This window comes from Aricia agestis, chromosome Z (genome assembly GCF_905147365.1).
Source record: "Aricia agestis chromosome Z, ilAriAges1.1, whole genome shotgun sequence".
Classification (NCBI taxonomy): Eukaryota; Metazoa; Arthropoda; class Insecta; order Lepidoptera; family Lycaenidae; genus Aricia; species Aricia agestis.
Window position 1 is genome coordinate 6,648,263 of NC_056428.1, and position 21,961 is coordinate 6,670,223.

General features: G+C 39.1%; 1 long non-coding RNA gene across 1 annotated transcript; it reads right to left on the reverse strand.

Annotated features, from left to right (window-relative positions):
• Positions 1 to 576: 576 nt before the first annotated feature.
• On the reverse strand, positions 577 to 20,727 carry LOC121738829. Its single transcript, XR_006037342.1, has 3 exons — positions 20,083 to 20,727; positions 15,675 to 15,736; positions 577 to 689 (listed from the first exon to the last, which is right to left on the reverse strand). It is a non-coding gene; the product is annotated as an uncharacterized LOC121738829 (long non-coding RNA).
• Between the last annotated feature and the right edge of the window lie 1,234 nt (positions 20,728 to 21,961).

The window sequence follows — 21,961 nt, forward strand, 5'->3', positions numbered from 1 at the left end:
AATCGTCGTTTGTGTAATCAGACTATCCTTTTGTCCTTTCCCTATATTAAAATATTTTCAGGCCAAACTTCATCATAATACGTTAAAAAAAAAGTTATAGGCAGATATAATATTTTCGCAGTTTTCTTAGCAAATTAGGTCCAATCTAGAGGCGGCATAAGGTGGTGGGCGATGTGGGCGACCGCCCACCGCCTCGCGGTCCAAGGGGTCTCGCACCCCATGGACCACAAGGGTTTTTGTAGGATTCACAAGCTTTGATAGTTTTAATATTTTATATTTGATGTATTTAATATTTGATATAGTTTTGATATTTTTAATCAACAAACATTTGAGTATCAAAACTTTTTATAAATAGAATTAATTTGATTGCAAAAAAATCTTTTTCTCAACAAAATCCATCCTCTTGCGTCATCTATCAGGGGGCCTCTCAAAATCTATCTTGCCCACATCTAATTTAGGTCTTGCCCCGCCACTGGTCCAATGAATTAGAAAATGTAATTTTACTGTACGTTCTCAATAGTTCGAACTCCCTCATATTGTATGTAACTATAATTCGTCCAAAATACATACCATTGATGGACCAAGTGCGCTATCCAACCAGTCCCTTCCGTTCGCCCCGAGTACATACAGCGTAGACTCGTTTATGAATGGCCCGGGTACGTCGGCGCTCCCGACATGACATCATTCCCCTGTAACACGATACACATTACTTACTACATGTCATGTGTCATGTGTGGGCTAGTACAGTTGAAACGACGACACGAGGCAAATAATTTCTTGTAGAATGTGTAAAAATTAAATTTTGTGCGTCGTTTTGACCTATTCATAAATCTTTGCTGAGAGGGTGACTAAATCTACTGCACAGCAACGTATTCGTAACTTTATGAAAACAGTTTTTCTATGAAATACTGTGGCGATCTCGGAGGTAGTCGTCGTTAAAAAACTGCAGCGCTTAATATTTTGTGCTAGAGCCTAATATGTTAGGTATATTGCGAAAAGTATTGCTAATGAATAATTAGAAATGAGCAAACCAAACAAACAAAAAAAAGTATTTGTCAGCCTTAATACAAAAATGTACAAAAAAAAGTTTTGGAAACTCTATCAATTTATCTACAACATACAGACATAACATCGTGACGTCATCAATAAAATGCGCGAAAAGACAACAACAACACTAATATAGAAGTGAGAGGCGGACCAAGAGCGGGGAGTCACCCACATCTCGAGTAACGACTAGCATAGAGAGAGCTGTAAAGTCTAATTTCTAATAGGTTGTTGTGTCCTCTGTTATTGCTCGGAGTCCAATCTTACTTAGAGTAAGGACTGAGCACTTAAGCATAGAGATTAGCTAAAACTTAAACGTCTAAGTATACGAGTTACGTTGCAAATACGATTTTACTGCATCATAGATTAATTTCCAAATTTCTGGCAATAGTATAATCTTGGACTCCAAACTGAGACAACCTTAAAAAATCCAGCAAGCAAAGACAGCTCTCTGTTGTCAATTGCCACTGATTTATGAAACAAATAGCTCACAGTTCGGTATACTTCCATGTTTTTGTCCCACCGTGGGTTCACCCACAACGGCCACAACCACGCTAATTAGGTAAGACTAGACAGCACCAGAAATGGTAAGGCCGCCGCTGCAGGCGCCTACACTTGTAAGATTCGGAAACTGGTGTAAACAAAGAAAAACATTTTTGAACGTGTGATTTAAAATTTATTGTGTTCGAACTCTTCATTTTAGCATACAGTGATTACTAAAATTAAGAAAAAAATATCGCTCTTCAGTCTTCGCGTTTTGGAAATTAATAATTGGGGTGTTCTATAAAATATTAAAATTGCTGCAAGTATCTGTCTTTACAGACTCTACAATATTGTTTCTTAATAAATTGCGTGGAAATGGGTGTAGTTATAAGCTCTGAAGGGCAGGAAGTAAGAAAATACAGATATAATACCTACGAGTACATTTATAATGTTTTGTTCGACCACGTGGGTCTCAATTTATAAAGGCGGATAACTGATACGTCATCCGTAAGAACATACAAGTACTGTTTGGACACTGAAATATGAGATAGCTATGTAGGTACTCTCTACTCTACCAGTTGCTTTATTAGTACAAACATAAATAATACTCTGTAGAAGAATGGATTTTAATACTCTTTGTTGATGCTACCTCGTCAATTATATTTTTAAGTAACCCTAAACGTTTTATAATTAAGTAAGCCATATTGACATTTAAACCAATATTCACTACCAACTTAACGCGAATAAAGTAAGCCGAATTGTACAAGGCGTTTGCGGCTCGCAGGTGCGCTGTGACGTCACATCCGGGCCCGCGCTCAATGGGCTCACTATGTGGGCCACACGTGTCACGCATCCCCCCCTAGCCCCCACAACACCCCACTGGCACCCACAATACCCTCAGGGGGTTTAACCAACAAGTTTTCATTATTTTTATAGAATCGCCGTATAGAATTGACATGACATGACGTGTCGCTATTTTGCCGAACGCTTCTGTCAATTTAATGCATTAATAATCGGCGATTCTATGAAGGAGCGATAAAGTGGTTAGCTAAGTCCCCTCTAGCCCCCCAACCCAAATTAATGCAAAGAATAATCGAGAAAATAATTAAGACTTGGCTGGAGTTAAAAACGAGTGAATATTTATATTAACGATTTGATACTCATCATGTAAAAGCATTAGGCAACCAATGTGCTACCACCAAACTCCAAAGAGTAACCTGGCAAATGACATCTAATAAAGCTGCTTATCGCCGAAAGAATCTTTCAGCTTCTAGTGAAAGTACTACATAATTCAGGAAGATATCATATTTAAAAAAAGCAAGAAAAAGCTCAAACACCACGCAAACGCATTTAAAGTACCTTATTCATGCATCAACATCACCACAGTTTGCCACAAATTACTGGATCCGGTATATTGGGACCGGATCCGGTAACTGTAAAGTGACGCCGGATTACCGGATCCGGTTTTCCGGATTGCAATCCCTACGCACAGCTCTAATAGCCCACAACTATGGGAAATAGCGAAAATGTGTTCTTTATCGTGTGTTTACTCGTGATAGTAAATGTGTGTTAGTAGATCAGGATCCAGTTGATCGATAGCTTTCGGGAAGGAGAATACTTAAATTATTTATTTTCGAAGATTATTTTTCCTTTTCCTTACTTTTCTAAAAGTATAACTTACTGTATATACGTATGTTATAGGAATGTAAGGAAAAGGAAATTAAATACGGACTAGGAAAATATCTAAGACATTTTTTCTGTCTACATTAAACTACGGCCTACGACATGAGACGAACTATGGTGCATCTAAAATTGTCAGCTAGAAAGCTCACACGGGAGTGATAAAGACGTTAATATTATGCTAATCATAATGTCACATGCTCCTCTACATCCGGTAAAAAGTGTCACTCCGTTACATAAACAAATTACATAAAAACCGCCATAAAAAGTTGTATGCATGATGAAACCGCTAGCTGTAAATTGGCGACAAGTATGTAGGACGGGTGACGCGCCGACTATAGATAGCGCCCAGCCAGGATAGGGCTGCCGAAAACGAAATAACGGAACAAAATGAAGACAAAATAAATAATGGGAACGCTGAAATAGTCGGAACAAAACTAAAACGAAGCAACAAATGTAGGTAAATGAACATAAGACATGCAAAGCAGCAGTGTAAGATTTTAGGGACAAAACATGTAAAACTGACAGTCCGTCACATTATTTATTCTACTATGGAAGCTTTCATATTATAATAGCTATGCTCAGCATGTAAGCTTGCAGCCTTAAAAGTTAAAACCCTTATCATATACACGCGACACTGCAAAAGGTTCGCTACTGCCGTGTATGTAGAGCTTAGTGCTTATTTATTTATTTATTTCTTTATTAGACTCGCCAACAGCAAAACACAGAAATACATTTAGACTTAAAACTTAAACTAAAACATGCACTTATGTGTAAGCCAATTATAGGCGTGTACGGCATTCATTAGAACAGTAGATATATTATTTCTTAAATGTAATAATGATTACTTGATATGAGTTTTAATTTTCGAAAGCAGAAGTTTGAGTATTATAATTGGTTAATTTGGTTTTTAAACTCTTACAGGAATCATTAAAAATATCTAAGTCTCTTACAGATGTGCTTACTCGTAAACCTTTCGTTTGTTATTATTCTTTTTAGCGAATCTATTTATAATTACATAATATTTTAGAAAGTAGCTTTAGCGTAGTAGTAGCAGTAGTAGAAGAAATTGGCATATATTTGACATAATACAGTTACTACAGTTACATCCCGCGTGGCAGCCCTATCGTAGAGAGTGCACGGCCCGCACTCGTTGTCGCGGTGAAAGCACTGCACATCTCATTAGGATAATAATTCATCCGTAAATCTATTGCCCATGTGTGAACTTTCTTGCCATTCGCCCGTAGAAAGTTTATTTCAGCGACTGAACCAACTATAATATTATATTTTGTGACTGAACTAAAGTGTGCACCTGTGTAGTGTGTAACTGTGTACTACCTGCACTGATCGTAAATCGTAGAGCTAAATATCGCATTAATTTTATGTACCATCGAGGAAATTGATTCCTATGCAGTTGACGGACCTACGTCATGTGGTCGGCTTATGTCAATTCAATGTTAGCTGTGATCGGTCGAATGGGTTTAACTTAACGCGACCAACTTACTTGGGTGTGCCATCTGCCTAGAAATCAACTTCTCTGATAGTACATTTTTTTTTTAAAAAAAACTGAAGATTTGTAAAGATTTGTTAATATTTTAGTAATTAATGGTACACAGACCACAGTTTTTATTGCCTTTTTAATTGAAAATGTAGTTTTGTAACGTGCATTTCGTTCAGTTCTGCCTTCTAAAATTTATCACTGCAAAAAACTCAAGTCAAAGTAGAAGCAGGAAAATGGTAATATTAATGAACACTCGTGGAGGTAGGTCGTAGGTAGCCAGTAGGTGGCCCGGCGCGGCGCGCGGGTATAGAGATAGAGCAGGCATTCCGCGGCCGTAACGGTGAGTTATTTCGCGAGCGGCGGACGTGAATGGCCGGAGATGCAGCGCGCAGGCTGCAGCGCCCCCGCCGCCCGCCCCCCCGCACCGCCCCCCGCCGCATTCCGCGCCGCGCCGCTTGCGCAACCTCCGCGCCGCATTCCATTCATAGCGGCGTGCGACTCCGGCCCGCGCCCGCCTCGCCTTCCCGGAATGGGCTAAACGAGCGCGCTTTTTGAAATTTTAGAGTGTTACGCCACGTTTCCTCGTAAAGTTCACGGCGGTCGGATTCCGCCGGACGTTGACCCGGCGCGGCTTTCTCCGCCGGCCGCTATTGGAACGAATCTATTAATTGGAGAAACTCGGTTCACACATGAGCGTGGAAAGTGGACCGAGGGAGTTCGTCTGCGAATTTCGGCCGGCCGACTCGCGCACATCCCATAGGGAGGCGACTCGGCGATCGGCTAATAGAATAGACTCGACGCGACGCGCCGCCGGAGCGAGGATGCGCTCGGCGCTCGGCGTGTGAAATTCACACGGGGGTTTCCCGATATCCGATAGGCGCGTATCGCGCTCGCCCGCGACTAGCGGTTCTCGGCGCGCGGCGGAAAATAGAGCGGCGGCGGCGGTGCGGGAGCGGACGTGCAGCTCCGGCCCGGAGGCTGCATTCCGCGCCGCCCCCCGCGCCCCGCCGGAGAAATGTCACCGAACGACATTCCGAAATATTTGAAACGACCTTTATGGCGCGAAAGAAAGTGCGCGGGGGTGAAGGGGGGGCGCGGGCGGGTTGAGGGCGGCGCGGGGCGCGGGGGGCGCGCGCGACCGTGGGACAGCGGCGCGCGCGCCAGTCGCACGGCGCCCCCCGCCCGCGCCGCGCCGCCTCCCGCATTCCAGCGCGCCTCCCTCCGAATTTATTCAGCCGCGGCCCGCGACCCGGCCGCGCTCCGATCTAAGCGCGCATAAAAAATAATAACATCGAGGATGTACGTACGATTACCGCCGGCATTATGAATTAATAACCGAATACGGAACTCGTGAAACGCCGATTAAATACGATATTAAAGTGGAACGAATCGCCCGATGGAGCTTTTTATTGTAGTTTTTCGTTTTTCTTGGAATTTCTCCGAATCGTAGCACCGTTAGACACGAGTTACGTACGACTTACATAGCTACGATTCGGTATTCACGCGTAGACACTTGTTTCTAAAAGAACTCACACTTAAAAAAATATGTATGTTAGAAGTTAGAACATCTTAAATCTTAATTTTAAGGCTTATGAGATGATGAGACCCCTAATAAGCATTTGCAGTTTTAAGTACGTATTGTCTTTACGCATATTTGAAGAGTTAACGAGCTCTAAGAGCGATAAAGAAAGTTTTGGTCAACTACAAAAAAGTAAAGAGTACGATACGAGATTATACGGGAGATTCGAGAGATGTCATCTAAGACAGAAAACAAACTCGACTAACGGCACACTAACGGTACGATCAGTCGATATGTTATTAAAAACAAAAACAACAAACATTACGTTATCAGAATTGAGTTTTAAAAAAATGTAGACACGCACACGGCGTCTAGACGTCTGACAGATGAAAGGCTAGGGTTGGCGATTTTGAGAAAACTTAAAAATAACTTAAGTCTTAAACTTAAAAAATATTTCTTTTTGATGCACTAATTGTAAGAATCTGTAATTGGCTTTCTAACGTCTAGTTAAGATATTTATTGCCTGTTTCACCACTCCCTAATAAGTGCCCAATAGTCTATCCACCAATTAACTTGACAGACAAGTATGGAGAATCTGTCAAAAAAGCAGTGAATAGCCTATTCGGCACTTTATCAGAAAGTGGTGAAACAGGCCCTTACAGTTGGCCTTCCAGTCAAAATAAATCAACGTCCACTTTGACGTAATAACTATCAAATATTTTTAAAGTAAACTATTACCAACAAACATAATATTTTGTAGAGCTAATTACAATACAAGCTCTGCTTGTCTTTGTCTAACGTATTGGAAAGAGCGCATGACAGATAAAGACAGCGGAACTGAAATACGTCCACTCCTAGCTACCTTTTTCAATATGGCGGCCAGACTCTACATTATACTTTCTACATTACGCGCAAAAATGCTGACGTCAGCAAAACAAAAGCAGCCGCCCCCCGTTTCTTGAGTCGTGACGACACCTGTCAACCGAACCTACCATTAACGAGTCTTGATACTTCACTTAATCACAGAATGACGCTTCCTGACAACACTTTCTACGAAGTGAATAAATTGGTGTTAAACTAAATATATGTAATATGTAAAAACTTGGAAAAATCTCCATAACTTAGCAAAATCGGGTCCGCAATATATGAAAACAGACAGACACACTTTCGCATTAGTATGGAAGGACGTCATCGTCATCGCCGACGTCATTGTGATGCAAGCCCCATGATTCACGTCCACATTTAGACCGCGTTACACATTCAACACCAACATACAGACAACGGTACGTCATCGTATATTTCCGTCAACCGTTAACTACAAATTACGAATGATGAGAATAGTTGGCAGAACTTGCCAGCCAGTTTTGTTTAATTTCTGGAAGTATGTGACAAAGTCTTGTCGAAAAGTTTACGAAAACATTCCGATCACAAAGTTTACGTAACGTAATGCTCTATTCGAGCAAAAAATTGGTGATATAAATAATAGACATTGGTCATTACTCATTACATTTCGTCTTCTATTATTTTTCAGTTTTTTCGATCATGAAATTATGTTGACGTTCCGATTTACGTAACGCAATAGACTCTCCGATCGAAAGAAACGAAAAATGACACCCGATCGGAAATTAACGAATTTTACGATCGAAACTTTAATCGTTTCTATAGTTCCTTTCTTTGAAATTGTCGAAACTTTAAAGAAAGGAACTTTAGAAACGCTAGAGACGACAACGAAAACATTATCTAAGCATATCAAGTGACTTTCCTCGATGGAATTGGCAGCGGGAGCGCTGGCGCTTCGCAAATAGCCCGTGACGCGGCGGGCGCTGCACTTTGCGCAGTCATGCGCCCAGACGAGCCCTATTTAAGGCGACGGCGGGGAATGCCGCGTCAACGACCGCGCCCGGAAGCGCGCTTCCAGCCCGGAAGCGCCGCCTTAAGGGACTCGCGCCGGATGTACCGGTAGTGGAGAAATGTAGGAAATTTTGTGATTGACGAATTTCGTCAAAAACTTCTAATGGTTAGAACTCACTTGAGAGTTGAGACGCTTCTTAAGACGCAATGATTAATGCAATACAAGATATTATTATATAAATGTCTCAAGGGACTGCTCTATTCGTGCGCCGGATATAGTGACTGGGAAAATTGGAAATCCGTAATCGACGAACTTCTTTAAAAGCTTGAAGCGAGCTCACTGAAATCCATAAGACAGGCTGTTACTGCAATATTTCTTTCGAGTGTGCTTCTGCGCGCTGTGTTTCAGACTGCCTTAAACTTTAAAGTTTAGACTGTCGTGTCTCAAGTGATTTCGAGGCTCGAGCCCTAAAACTGCTTTCATCTAAAATTCTGCAAATTGCCTTAAATTTTCGTGTGTATCGACTCGCCCCAATAAGACGAAATTTTCAGAAGACGAGTAATTCCACTACTCCACATAATTCGGTCAGAGTTTAGCTTGTTTCAGGATTATAAGATTCTGACCAGAGATTCTACCGACATCTGCGTCAATTAGTGTTAGAGCGTCTCCGCTGAGACGTATCGCGCGATGAGCCGCGACGGCCACTGACGTCGCCTTTACACTCCGACCACGACAATGAACCTTATGTGGTTCGCATAAGGGCTATATTAGCAGCTATCACAGTTAACCAACTGTATAAAAGTATACGTAACCTTATGTAGTCCACATAAGGTTCCTCTTATGAAGTACAGTCCGCAGTACAATGACTGTTATTCGAATCATTACCATAATTGGTTGGCGTTCAGCGATCTATATGGTATGCACGTGGTTGAAGATTGACGTTCCGGAATGAATTTTATGTGGTTGACATAAGGTAAAAGATGTTACGAACTTTTTCAAGAGACGGTTTGTTACACTTGAAGAAAACCAATATTAGGGATTGTATTGTCGAATTGACACCTAAAGAAGTCGCATTTTCTTACCCATGTTGAAAACAACATTATCTGTCTGTCTGTTACATATTCACGCTTAGACTACTGAACCAGGGCTTTAAACGAGGAAATAAAAAACTCCCTACAAAAATAAAAGAATTGAAAATCATCCCAACAACCTGACTAAGAATCTAATGAGCGAAGAACCAAGTGGAACCTTGAAAAGGTTCAAAAGACGAGCCCCTCAAGACATGCTTTAACAGAGCTCTACTAAAAAAATGGTCATATTATCATTGGAAATGTTCCATACACGCCAAGAACAAAATTACATAAAATCCAGCTCAATGGACAGATCACAGGACAAAAGGAGTTAAAAAAATCGGCCAAGTGCGAGTCGGACTCGCACACGAAGGGTTCCGTACCGTTAAAGAACAAAAATAGGCCAAAGCGGTTCTTGAGATACAGCCTGGTGACAGACCCGTAAAAGAGCATGCGATTTGAGCATGCGATGCGATGCGAGCACAACGTGCGATTTCTGAGCAAATTCTACAATTATTTTATACATAATATAATTAAAATAATACAGAACTGTCACTATACAATATCAAATTTAAAAGTTAACGGTTAAAAACATTATTAAAATGAGTTATCGTAGAGTTGTCAGAGTAGTCAGTAGCGGTAGTTACCGTCACGGTGGTAAGCACGGGGCTCATTACAGAGTACGGACCAAGATAAGTACGCGGCAAGGGAAAGAATTACTCGGTGCGTAAGGGCCAACTGCTTATATCTTGATAAGCAGTTGGCAAGTAGGAGCGTCGAATTATAAATAGAGTCAAAGAGCTAGAGACAGGCAGATCTTCGTCATTTTATAAAAACTGAGTTCTTTTCGGTGCTTACCCCTTACAGAGACAACATAACAAGGGCTGACTACATCTGGCTCTTAGGCCAGTAGAGAGAGAACGTTAGCTCATAGAACTTATATTAAAGGGGCGACTAACCAAAAATTTACGATTTTATAATTAATTTTTATACTTGAAAATAAGCCCCGAACTGTTTCATTTTCTAAACATAGATGCTACATTATATTTCCAAGAATTTGATCTGAGTGAAAACATGTAAATCTTAAAATTTTCTTAATAGAAAAAAATCACAAAGATGCATCTAATTTTCACTAATTTTTATATAATATTGCCATAACCGTGCATGAAACTAAGTTCATATTTTAACATATTGTATAAAATTCTATCATTGAGACACTGACCTGGCAGATATTAAGAAAAAACTAACTTGGCGAAGATTCCGCGTCGTCCTTTTTCACCTGGCATATGAAAGACGGGCGTGAGGGTGAAGAGAGAAGGACGATGTTTGATTTTTTGGGTTAGACGCCCTCATAACGTAGAACGCTAGTACAAAATATTCTGATCTCTGCACATCTCCTTTAATTTTCAAATTAAATGTCACAAAAAAAAACGGTTCCAAATTTGCCATAAGGATATAATAGACGCACATATTTAGGCACATAAGGTAAAGGAAACACTAAAATAAAGTACTAAAATAGTAACAAACAACGGACAAACAAAATGTAAATTCATTGAATCGCGGCGTATAGATAGTGTTTTTCTGAGAAGTAGCTGTTTCGGAATGTATATGTACTATTAAATCTGATAATATCTATTTGTCATTATGTCTATGCAAAATAAAAAGGTCACTGAACTAGAGTGTTAGAATTTCGCATTTTATGTCATTTTTATTGCGACTAAAAATATTCCATAGCACTGTTTTTATTTTTATAAATATCCTATATTTATCCAAAAAATATAAATATGTAGTTTTTAGCATATCAAAAAAAAGTATGTACTTTAAATCTCTATTGAAGTTCTTTATTCATTTTTATACAATAACTACGAATAATCTAAATAAATATACAAATAACTTCTGTCTATTTTGAACTTCAAACAATAATTATACATAGTTACGAGTATTATAGTTTAGAACTCATTATATAAACTTCATTCACAAATGAATGCTGATCGTTATCAAAAGTTAACCGCTAGTTATAGTAAGTAGTTAACTGTACTACTGTACTGCGACCGACAAAAATTCAATTAAAATGCCACTTTACGAACTAGTTACTAGACTATGGGTTTCATTTTCTTTCTTTGTAGAGGCGTAGAGAAAAATATAACTTATAAATATGGGAGTACCTAGGTAGGGGCAGTTAGAAGATAAAATAAACGTCAATTTTCATGGCAAGTGGGAATTAAAAACGTGTTACCTACTCTGCGCAAAATGGTGTTGGAAACAAAATATCTTTGCAGTCAGATTAATAAAAATCAATTTTCATGATTTTTTGTTTCAATATATCAGAGTACGCACATGCTTATAGACTGCTTCATAAAGAGGCACTTTATTGGATTTTTTATCGGAAAACTACCATTAGCTACGAGCGTAGCGCCGCTACGAGACCGCTACGAAAGTGCTACGAGGTGCTACGGAGCCATGATTTAATTATTTCCCGCATGAGTTTATGAATTTTTGTTTATGATTACAAATTTTAATTATTATTGATTTGGTTTTTAAGCCTGTCTGAGTCCTGGCTACTCGAAGAAAATAGAACTGTGATATTAGGTTCAAAGTCCAAAGTCCGTAGTATATTTTATTATTTATTAGTCATTTTTCTCGCTTTTATTGTGTTTTCCTCAAAAGTAAGAATTTGGCAGTCTCTTTACATTCGTGAATTTTGCAGATTTGTAATATTACGTTAGTTAAATCGTCTTTGCTGCATGCATACATCTGCTGAAGTCTAAGTTTTGCAAGTCTATTATATCTTCTTATATCTTCAAAACTTACAGGCGAGAATTTTAGAGGTTTTATACATAATAATTTAGAATAATATTAATGAATTAATATTACTACATTATATTAATTATTGTTGTTGACTGTATAATTATTTTATGACCTGTTTTAGACTGTAATAATTTTCTATTGTTAATTTTGTCCACAGAGGCCTAATATCAAATATAAGACCTAAATTATTGTAACACACAAACGCAAAAATAAATGAATTTGAATTTATAACATTTGCACCTATATTTCACAGCAAACTTAACGCGAAAGCTATAAAACTGTTGGGTTAGTAAATAAAGGGTAGAACAAAGGGTCGTTTTAAAGCTTAAAAAGTTTCATACTTTTCCGATAAACGTACCGAACACATAGCTGAGTGCTAGACAAAAAGCATGCGCCAGTTTCGAAAGCGAAGGTCATTTAAGCTAACTTCGCTTACGGCACTGGCGAATGCATTTTGTCTCAGCACCCTGTCGTTGTTGAACACTATCGTGTTTGGAATGTGTTGAAGAATGCTGGTTCGTGGAAGTGGCGCGGGCGTCGTCACGCGGCGACTCCGGTGACAACAGTATCCGTTATATGTGTGTACTATACACGAGTATACACTTATACATGTTACACGTGTAATGTGTATAAAGTACATATAATATACTTATAATCCGTCCGCCCGTCTGTCTGTCTGTTACCTCTTCAAGCCCAAACCGCTGAGCCGATATTGCTGAAATTTAGTATGGGGATACTTTGAGACCCGAGAAAGGATATAGGATACTTTTTATCCCGGAAAAATGTACGGTTCTCGCGCGATAAACGAATTTTGGCGCAACGGAGTTGCGGGCGTTATTTAGCTAAAGTCACAGAATATAATATATTAGTAGTACCAACTAAAGTATACATTTCAAGACTTAGATTTTTTGATTTGATAGAAGCTAACAAAATATTTTGCTCTCAATCACTTTTAGTCCCAATCCCATAAAATCCGGTATTAGTTGTTGAAGTGTATTTCCTTTTGGTCTTTTATCAGGTAGGTACTTTAGTCCCAATCCTATCAACGCTATTATTAAACGTATCAAATGTACTTTCTGTTAGCTGCTCTATGAACAAAAAGTGTTTGTTTTTAAAATGTTCGGAATAAATTGCGTATGACATCGTTAGTTTTGAGGCCGGCGCGGCGGCAGAGGTCGCGTCTAGGACCTACATACCCCCGGCGCCGCATGCTAATGTGGACGTCTATTATATAGACGCATGACCGAGTTTCGCGTGGCACGGTTAGCAGATATCGGCTAATCTGTTTCGGTTCTGTATTGGATGAGGAGCAGTTTCGGTAGGCCGTAGGGCTGTCGCGAGGGTAGTTAACTAGTTAGTAGTTACGCAATCAGTAGTCTAGTAGTAATATTAGAAATCCAGGTAAAACGTAGGCTATATAATACTTAGATAGGTACACTACGTACGTATAAGTACGTAATGTACCTACCTACGTTGAGGTTCCAATACAATATTATTGTATTGAAACCTGAACCAAAAAAAGAGAATTCAAAAGTAGGTACTTACATCAAAATTTCAAAGTCTATTTGGGTCCTGAATATTGCTACTAAATCCAACTTCTTTTGTAACTGTAACTGAATCCATCCTGTCTTGAATTCCATATTTTTTAGAAGTAAATCGTAATTTTTGCGTGTATCTTGTATGTAAGTTCGTATGTGAAAGCCTTTTTTTACAATTTAGTAACAGGTTAATAAATTTTTACGGTTGCGTCAGCCACAGGCGCGGGTGACGCACGTTTCTATATTTCAGCAGCAAATTCTATTCCGCGTATCTTGTTATTGGTTAGTAAATTCCTCTAATAAATTTAAATAACTAAGTAGTAGACCTTTTTGTGCTTGTGTCAGCCCTAGGCGCGGGCGGCGGAGGTGTCGTATGCGGTAAAGAGGTGAAGGTCCCCCCGGCGCCTACCTGACGTCCAGTTATCACTCCGCCGCGCTCGAATGTAGATCAAGGCGCAAACACTCGCGTGACGTCACCGCCCAAATCGTTTACAAACAAAACCCACTGTTCGATTTTCAATTGACTCCGTTTTTAAATGAGTTCCGAATACGTTTTTTTTTATCGTCGCGGCCTCGAAATTTCGCGCAAAGAACACCGACGTAGAGTTGCACGTCGATGTACCCGTATCGATATCGTAGATCGCATAAAGAGCAGTTTATAGCGGTATCCGAGATTAGCTTGTACAGTCTAGGTGGGCCAAGTCCACGATATAACTTTGCGCTATACATTTCAAGTTGCGTAAAACTTCATATAAAGTAATCTCTAGGAATCTTTTTAATTTCGTTCTCACCTACTTTCGGGTAACGGTCTTGAATATTTATGCCGGCTTAGTATTCTATGAGTTTCCAAAACTTTTTTTTTTTTATGAATGATATACCTATCCTTTTCATTCATGCTGACCTTTGTTTTAGAAAATTAAAATAATTCCGAAATAATATGTAAATCAGGTTTAAGTACAAGACTCGTAAAATACGATGAGAATATAATATTCAAGCAAGAAATATAACAAAAAAATCGCAATAAACTCATAATATCTTGCTACCTAATTTTTTAAATAAACACCTTAACTTACTTAATATTATCTTTTTCATCGCTGCAAAAAAAACAACAAAAATTCTACAATTTAAAAAACTGTAACGAAAGATTTTCATTCGCGCTTATATTTTCGTGGGTTCTAAATATATAGTGTACATGTACAGTGTAGCGGCGCGCGAGATGTGGGGCTCAGTTTAGGTGCGAAGGTCAATGACCGATAAGGTCCGCGCGACCTCCTTCCCTCGCGCCTTATCACACGCGGCTTATCTCGATATAAAATATTACCTAATATTCACTTTTTTAGGTTTCCAATAAAATAATTAGGCAATCAACTCGAATAAAACCATTGTAGAATAACCTTTACCTACTATGGAAACTAAGATGTTTTGTGTTGATGATTTTTTTCCACTTATTAAATTTTTTATTTCAGACTTTTTTTATGCTTTTTCTCGTGATCTATTATTAAAACATAAAAAATAAGGCATTAGGCAACATCTTTTCTTTCTCTTTTCTTATATAATTTTCAAATACTTTTTATAGTTTTTAGCAATAAAAAATAATGTCTTATTTTATTTTTATACCCGCTAAACATTTTAAACATTATTTTATTTATGAAGTTGCTAAGCTGCTATTAATTTCTAGTCTTACTTTTACTACTTTAATAGGCAGAAATTTTATAGTGTACATAATTTGCAAAAAAGAATCTCAAAACCTTCATAAAAAAACTTTTTATAGCAACATAAAATTTCACAAAACGTTACTAAATTAATTAATTTTCTATTATTCAGACTTATTTTACTTCTAACCTGGCTTTTATTTCGTCTAGTCAAGGGTCAATTTTGAAGAAAAAAAGGTTAAATATCGGTGATGCCAGTAGGTGGCGCCACCGTCGACGCAAGGTGCGCACTATCGCTGCATTGTTCCCGCCGACAGATTTATTACTTCCTTTTGCCCTCAATAAGGGCCCGTGACCTGCACCTATTTCTAAACAAGGCAAATACAAATATTTTCGATGTACCTATAGTAGTAAGTACCAAGACCTTCGCATAACATTTAACACAACACACATTTCGCACGCAGATAAAAAGATTAAAAAGTGATTTTTTACTTTTGGAACAAAAAAATAAAAATAAAAAAACTTACCTCATTTTTTGCTGTTTTAGCTAGTCTTGAATGATGTTTCACAGCAGTAGTTCTTTGCAGCCCTGAAATTTTTTTATTCAAAGTTTAGTTTTAATCATAATTTATTATGAAATTTATTCATTAGATTTTATTTTAATTTTTTACTAAGTAGGTAAATGTGGCTTCATTTACCTACTTAGTAAAAAATTAAAATAAAATTTTTCATATTTAGATTTTTTTTGTATGGCTTAATGCAACTCCCGACAAAAGTATTAATAAACCAAACTTACATAAATATTTAAGTGCTTTTATATAAATATCATGGCAGTCTTTTACAATTATTTATAACATAATATTTACTAAGAGTTTTTATACATTTTTGAGAATTGGTTAGGACCAATTCTCAAAAATGTATAAAAACGCGCGGCAGAGGTCCACATACAAAGTTTTTTTCTTTACCGAGAATTCGACAGGATATTGGTATTGATGGAGTTTTTATAATAACTGTTACGAGTCCTGAGATAAGATTTCTGGAAATTATATCTTCACTAAACACATTTTCTGAGAGCAAATGAAAATGTACAAAAAATGTTTTTGTTACAAGTTTTTGAAAAATATATTTATCGAAAATATATATTTACTTATTTAGTGACTTGAGATTTAATTTTAATAAAAAATTGGAATGAATAAAACTAACAATTAGGTACCTATTACTTACTTATAGAAAAATACTTTAGCCAAAAAGTTGGAGGAGTTCCATTTATATTTTTATGAGATGATAAAAGCTTATTTTGAATTCTCAATTGCAGTGCACCTATCGGTCTTTCCTAAGCACAAAAATGACTAAAACGATGTTTTTGGAAATTTTAAGATTCTCAAAATTAAAAAAAAAACATCATTTTGTAGTAAAAATGGTCGTCACGTTTTGGGTGAAAATAATGTCGTGTACGCGAGTTATCTATGAGGTGTGACGTCAGCGCGCGATTACAGCGCGGCGGAGGCGCAGGCGGAATGTGGCGTAACGGTCCCCGCCGCATTCCCAGCCTCGGTCGCCGATCTCGCCCGAGATAGCACATTCAAAAACCCAATAAGCCGTTTCCTTGAAACCCTCACAAGAGTACCGCTCCTGTGAAAAAAAATGACCGAAACCGAACAAAAAAACCCCCATGAATAAGGCGGGAGCGCGAAATAAGAATGGCCACGGTTCCGAGAAGGCTCGGCGCCGCCGGTGCAGTCTTTACAACCTTTATAATGATCGCTTTTTGTGCGACCCTTATTGGCTTATCGTAGGGCGAGTGACGTGTGAAGCGATCGCTTCCCAGCGTCCCTTCGATTTGTGCTATCTAACAGACATGGGATTGTGGTGTCGTCTGAATTTCCAGAAGTGATCATTAGATTTGTGTTCCCAAATTCGAGTGGAAGATTCCAAAATGCGATACATTTTTTCTGCTTCCTCGGATCGCTGCAGTTCCCAATCCAACAGTACCTTGCGGTACGCCAGCGTCTGCGGTGATCGACGGAAATCGACAATCACAGATGCGTGAACGGAAACGACACAACGTTTCCAATACGATTACAGAATTACGGTGGCTCCTATTATATTTATAGCTTCTGGTATCGTGGCAGCGACGAGCTCGGGCAGCGTGAGAAACTCGCTGAGGTCGAATGGACCGTTTTGGGTATCCGTCCTCCGCCGGACTATAACAGGTGGTCGGCCCGTATCGCAGAGGATGTGTCTGTGGGAGGACGTAGGAAACGTCAATGAGAGCGGCGCCTACGCCGCGCCAGAGGAAGCGGAGGCGATGTTTCGTTCGTAGGCGGAATACTATGTCCCTTTATGAATGGATGACGAAAGCGACACCCTTTCGGATTGGATTCCAATTCCCACGTCAGAGGACAAAATCGCGGCCGATGAGCAACGGTTGGGACTAATCGACTGTGTGGGTAAAACCGAAAGGAGATTATGCGGGTATGGGTCGGTAGAAAAATATTTTGTGTGTGCATATGGATGCTCGGTTAAGTTAATCATTGGAGTATTTTGAGTAGTTCCCTTTTTCATGGCATCCTGGGAGTATCCCTAAGGATATGATACCCCGGTGTTGCACAACGTTGGCGCGATTCAGGATGTGTAGTAACAGATAACGAGAGCGAAGGTTAGTGGTTCGCGAAGGGCGGAGTACGTCAGATGTGAGTCAGCCCACGTGCGTGTGACGTCACTCCAGCTGACTCACTCCTCTCAATTATTTCACTAGGGCTGAAGTATTTTGACAATCTGACTCACACCATTTTGGAAAACAATGACCTGACATGAGCCTGCTGCCTGACCCGTGGAAAAGTTAATTGAGATTCATTTGGATGAAACAGTAAAATATTTAAAATCTACTTTTAATTTTTTTACTCTTTTCATATTGTGCCAAAAAAAAAACGAAAGAAACAAAAATCTAAATTTTCAAAATATTAGCATCGCTTGAAATAATTAATAAATCGTATTTTGATAGGTTAAATGATAAAATGAAGAAACTAATTAGCAATTAGCTATTAGGTATCTTATCTGTTAACAAAAATTCCACTTCAAGTGACATAAAAATGACTTATCATTTGTGAACAATTAAAAATGTGCAGCATACCCTTTTCGAGAAGATGGTGGGTCTGGTATATTGCAACAAAAAATTATGAAAATTGACATTCATTAATCTGACTGAGAATATATTTTGTTTTCAACACTTCATTTTGCGCAGAGTAATATTATTATGTACTTAATTAAAAATGTGCAGTTTTTTGGTGAGTAATTATATGAATTATTAAAAAAAAACATACTTAAAATTGCCTGCTAGTCAGATTCGGCAGGTACCTATAATAGTAAGTTACCAAAAACTTTTTTATAAGGTTAAAAAAGGTTCCTATACAAAAAAACTTGCTCTATAACGGTAGCCCTTTGTGCGCGAGTCCGACTCGCACTTCGCCGATTTTTTTAATTTATTTGTACCTTTTTAAGACTTTTTGTCCCCTTTTTATACTTTTTTGTACAGGTGCCTAATATTTCTGTGGCAGTTTATATTTAGGTACTTATTCTTAGAGATTCATGTCACATGTGCTAATACTAAAATAAAAACTTTTATTTTAAATTGCATCTAAATTGTGACAAAAGTAAAAGATCTGCCACTCATAACCATAAGTCGTAACTCATAATATTAAAAAATTGGAATTTATTGCGCGTCCATATTTAAACGAAATGTATAATCTCCCATAAGTGTATATTGATCACTTAATTATTTTAATTTTTGTGAAAAAATTAAAATAATTAAGTAATATAAATAATTAACTCAAATGAATATAATAAAGTTATTATTAATTATTGGAACGACACGACGAATTATGAATGAAATGATCGATAAAGATAATGTAATCGTAAGTACTTTTAATTTTAACTTCATTAACTAAGTACATAAATACATTTGCTAGGAATTTATGTTAATGTAACACGTCAATTATGATAAGTCGATCTATGTATTAAGGTGAACGCACACTTAGCCGAACTGAACGAACCGAACGAATTGAATTCCCAGAAGGCCTTACTGGAGTCCTGCCAGATTCGACCGACTCGACGCGGGCAAATGTGCGAAGTTTCATAGGATTTCATAAAGAATTCTATAAAATTCGTTTTTTTCGGCTCGTTCCATTCTTTCGGCTCCGATAAGTGTGCGTTCACCTTTAATGGAATTTTTATAAAAATAGTAATGTTGAAGTAAACAAAGGTGGAAAAACAGTTTATTTTCTTAGTATCCATATAATAATGTTCTAAGATTATTATTATTCAATTTTTTAATATACTAAGGTACATATTACGTACATTAAATTAAGCAATTATTAACTGGATTTTTCTAGCAATTAAAATACTTAGCAATTTAAATTAGTTTCAATTTTATAGTGCAAATATTGACTTAACTAGGTAAATAAAATATTGTCAAGACGTCGGTGATGCGCAGGCGCAGCGAATGTGGCGGAACGTCACAGACGGCCCCGGCCGTGACGTACCGCGGACAGCCTTCGGTAGTGTGTACCTACTGGCTACTACCCACCTACATACACTATCACCGCACAATCTATCATTGGTCCGAATTTATCTGATAGCCGCCAGATAGGCCCCTCGATAGGCAAAATTTTAGGCACTAAAATGTCGATCGAAAGGTACGAAGGCCACAAAATACCTATTTGCGCAGTTTTAAAACGTAAAGACGATCGTAGACTCGTCTAGCAGTTAGCACCAGTCGCATGAAGTCATCCGTGCATTTATTTTTGGCGAACGTCTAGACTCTAGTCGTGCCCGTACTAAGATTTTTAATAGTGACAGCTGTAGTTAAAAAAAATACATGCGGCAGTTTTGAGATAGTGCTGAATGTTTTGTGCGTGTAAAAATATAAAAGTAAACCTCAAATCTTACGGTCCTAGATGAGAAATTCCATGATTAGCAACTGATAATCACATTGTCGATTCACTTTAGTACACATTCACAGTTCGTCCACAGGGTGCGCGGCGCGGCAGGCGGCACTCGCGCTCCCGGCCGGCCTCGTCCGGCCCCGCGCATCCGGCGCGGCCAGCCGGGGCGCGCCGGAGACATGGATATTCCGAGACGCGAGGGTCACGAGTGAGCGGCGACGGAGCCGCGCGCGGCGTGAATGGAACGACCGACATTTTATGAATCGAGAGCCGTCGCTCATTGACCTGAACGGAGCGGCGACGAGCCGGCGCGGGCGCAGCGGGGTCCGCGCGGCCGGCCGCCGGTTCCGGCGCCGGCGGAAGTGACGTCCCCAGCGAACATGGCGGCGCGAGCAGGAAGTGCGCAGCTTACCTATCGGGACGTCTCAGCTGGCGGCGCGACGGCCGCCGTTCGAATATGAACGCGAAAAACACGCGGCTCCCGGGCCGGTCGCCGCCGCTCGCGAAAGTGCGCGCTTTCACTATACTCGCGAATATACTATTTGCACTCCCCGAGTGTTATCTAAAAATATTCGTTTGCAGCGCCGTGAGGACGGTCGGGCACACACGCGATCCGCTTCCCCGCCGCGGGGAGACTGATGAGGGCAGGCCGCGCCGGCGCCGGCGGAGACTCCGGCGCACGCGAGCACCTCCCGCCGTCCCTCTCCGGGGCGGCGGCGGCCCGCGCGCCCGAGCGGGACCACGATACTTCATTATCACAGCGCCGACTCGTGAACACCAATAGACCGAGGAGTAGGGACAAAATATTCGACCTTCACTTTACGTGCACGCACACGCGCGCGCCCCGTGCGGACGCGCGCACACATGCGCGTGCGCCTCGCAAATTGCTCGCTCGTCGCAGCGCCGCCGCCGTCGTGCTACTTTTGACATTTTTTCCAGAAAACTGACATGCAGCGTCGTCGTGGACGAGTCGCGCCCACGCCACGTGGCTGCTCCCCTTCTATTACCCCGACTTCCAGCTTCCACTACAAAAAATCACAATTTATGTAAAGTAAAATATGATACCAATAGAGCAATTTAGCCATGTCATTGAATTTAGGCCACTTTTGAATATTTGATTTTTTTTTGGAAAAAAACCGTTGAATATTTTGTCTTCGTCCTTTAATGTAAAGGAAAAGGAGGAGGAGGAGTAAAAAGTCACAAAGTTTTCGTTTGTTTCATCATTATCTGCATTGGTACTGTTCACAAATTACAACATTGATAAGTACCTCAACACTACGAACAACTAAGTAATAAAATCAATTATTACCTACCTAATGTGTAATATGATCAAAATGATTTAAAATGTACTTAAATAAAATAATAAACCGTAAACCTAAAACACAATATTATGCTTACGCAGTGCTAGCAAGTTCATATTTCTGGCGCCAACGAACAGCTCATGCACCGCTCTAGAAAATTCCATCCATGTAATTACATAATGTAGATACTTAACGATATAAAACCTATTCTAAAACGTTTAATTCACACATATCGAACACCAAGATTTTTAAAATAAGAAAATAAATTGCAAATAAATGTAACACGCCGAACGTTTTCTACCCTCCGTTTTTATTTCGGGGCCAGGATTATTGCCAATTATTTGATTAACTTTTGTTTTATTCGTAAAATTATTTAAATAATTTTTATTACCCTTTAACAAAATGTCAATTAATGACTAGGCAATGATATCCTAGTCACAATTATTTTTTTTATAATATAATAATAAGTACTTAAGTATAATAAAAAAAATAATTGTGACTAGGATATATTTTTTGTCCATTTTATAATAGTATGAAAACATATTTTTAAAAAGAAAGTTAATATATTAT